This window comes from Anarrhichthys ocellatus, unplaced genomic scaffold, assembly GCF_004355925.1.
Source record: "Anarrhichthys ocellatus isolate YVR2014 unplaced genomic scaffold, GSC_Weel_1.0 scaffold2200, whole genome shotgun sequence".
Lineage (NCBI taxonomy): Eukaryota > Metazoa > Chordata > Actinopteri > Perciformes > Anarhichadidae > Anarrhichthys > Anarrhichthys ocellatus.
In genome coordinates, this window is record NW_022282174.1 from 1 (window position 1) to 3,148 (window position 3,148).

Genomic DNA, 3,148 nt, shown 5'->3' on the forward strand with positions numbered 1-3,148 from the left:
CACACACACACACACACACACACACACACACACACACTCCACCCCGTCATCAGAGCTCCCTGGAGGTTCCTTTAATGGACGCCTTGTTGTTGGTGTGCGGCCTCCTGTACGGATCAATTAGACCACCAGAGCTCTTCATCGCATCCTAAATGAACTAAATACATAAATACGTTTGGCCTGGATTCAGACATTACGTACAGCAATGCCATCTAGAGACTTTAATTACCGCAATACACACACACATCTCCATCATTAGATGTCATTAACCAGCAAAAGCCTACCCACAATGCACTCGGGTCTGGCTCTCACAGAGACCAATCAGATTACATTGATTTCCCTGTTCTAGAAAACGACATAATATATCTATCTATCCATCCATCCATCCATCCATCCATCTATCTATCTATCTATCTATCTATCTATCTATCCATCCATCCATCCATCCATCCATCCATCCATCTATCTATCTATCCATCCATCCATCCATCCATCCATCCATCCATCCATCTATCTATCTATCCATCCATCCATCCATCCATCCATCCATCTATCTATCTATCTATCCATCCATCCATCCATCCATCTATCTATCTATCTATCTATCCATCCATCCATCCATCCATCCATCTATCTATCTATCTATCCATCCATCCATCCATCCATCCCTTACTTTTTGACTTTCTCCTGTAAGTTCTTCGAGCATCGTGTGCGATGTGTCACCTGAAAGCTCTTCCCAGGGAGGGAAAGTGTGATGGCGTCACACCAGAGTGGAATCTTCACGCTCACATGTCTTTTTTCCTCTGCAGACATTTTAACTCGTCAAACATAATCACATAATAGCGGCTGCATTCCATTTAGGTGGTGCCCTGCTATTGTGCATGCTCGGTCACCCGCACACCTGGATGTATCAGAGCCGTCTTCAGTGACATGAGCTGTGCCTTTCTGCTGTGACATGTCAAAATGTCTTTTCCTGATGGAACCACAGGATTTTTGAGGATGAACACGTCATAAACTATTGATTGCATGTTTCAAAAGTCTCTTTAGGAAGTTTTCATTAGTGCCCGAAAGATAATCTGAACAGATAAAGTGTCTTGTTGAACCAGTGACTGATGAAGTATCTTATCCCTCTTTGGTGACGCTGTGGTGGAGGTGATGATTCAATGCTATGGTCAGTTTTGTGGCTTTAATTAATTAATGGATGTGTTGTATTGGGTTTATTGACAGGGATCTTATCTCGTGAGCATAGAATATTTTAGTCGCCAGGAAAAAGCTGTTGTTTGGACATTGTCATGTTAAATTTTTAGGTTACATGTTACGCTGTCCCGTTACGCTGTCCTGTTACGCTGTCCCGTTACGCTGTCCCGTTACGCTGTACTGTTACGTTGTCCCGTTACGTTGTCCCGTTACGTTGTCCCGTTACGTTGTCCCGTTACGTTGTCCCGTTACGCTGTCCCATTACGTTGTCCCGTTACGCTGTCCCGTTACGCTGGCTGTCCTGTTACGCTGTCACGTTGCGATGTTATGTTGCGATGTTACGTTGCGATGTTACGTTGCGATGTTACGTTGCGATGTTACGTTGCGATGTTACGTTGGGATGTTACGTTGGGATGTTACATTGTGATGTTATGTTGTGACGTTAGTCTGTCACGTTACGCTGTCACGTTACGCTGTCACGTTACGCTGTCCTGTTACGCTGGCTGTCCTGTTACGCTGTCACGTTACGCTGTCACGTTGCGATGTTACATTGCGATGTTACATTGCGATGTTACGTTGGGATGTTACGTTGTCATGTTATGTTGTGACGTTAGTCTGTCACGTTACGCTGTGACGTTGCGATGTGACGTTGCGATGTGACGTTGCCATGTTACGTTGTCACGTTGCGATGTCACGGTATGCTGTCATGTTATGCTGTCATGTTATGCTGTTACGTTATGCTGTCACGTTGTTGATGTCATGAAAGTAGAGTTCAACCAAACATCAACTCACACAACGGGTACAGGTACAGGTATGTGATGCATTTACAAACTGCATTCTTCACTCCGTGTCAGAGAAAGGTCTGTGACGGACTGAAACATTGCTCAAACAATTAAAGTCACCGTGGGAGCGAGTTCTCTCTGAGTGATTTCTCTCGGAGCAGGAATGCTGCCAGCGGAGAGCGACTCCCTCCCCAGCCGGCTGCAGTGCGTCACCACAGACAGTTGTTGCTCTCGGATGCTCAGCCGGCCCGCGGTAATGAAATCCGAGCGCCTGTTATGGCAGGATGACCTCACCGCAAACAGCCAACCTGCCGCAGCCAAATGAATATAATGAGGTGTCTGTCATGGTTGTCTGGGCGTTAGGTTGTTCGGTTACGGTACCGTAATGGTTAGTTTCCCCTGTTTTCATGAAAAAGGACATTTTTACCCAACATAATAACAACTTGTCCAGTAATTATTGGAACACATACTCTATTCTTTCTCGTTGCTTACTGACGTTCAGAGTCTGATGGTATCAGTGCGCCGACAATATTTGCAGATTACATTTCATATTGTGTAATATTTTAGAAGCTAATCCAAGACACAACAGATGAATAAGGTACAAATAAATAAATATATAAAAAACAGATATCAGCATGAAACTTAAGACAATTATTTTATGCATTGCACCTTTTCTGAAATGTTGTGTTTAAATATGCAAATGAGGCATTATCTAATGGTAACTTTTGGTGAGTTTAGGAGAAATCTACAGACGTAAACAGACAAAGTATAAAATAAATGTTTTCTTTCCTCTAGTCTGAAAGAAGACACATCAGTACATTTCCTGTCGTGTCTCGTCTTTATTTTACAGTTCCTCACAGAGCCAAACAAGAGAAGCTCCACACTTTGACTCACAACCCACCAAACAAAGCTTTTTACTACATTTTAACATCACGTACAATAAAATGAAACAGTCGTGTCTCCGCCTGCCTCATGTGAACAATGATAGAAATCAATTAAAGGCGGTCGCTCTTTGGATCACTGTTGAGCTGCTCTTCAGTCACTTTAATACATTTTTGAAGTACAGAGAAGTAACGTGTGTGAGTCAGAGGGATGGAGTTACCAACGCAATATTGAGTCACACCTGTGACGACTCTCCTCTCCTTCTGGCATACACACACACACACACACAC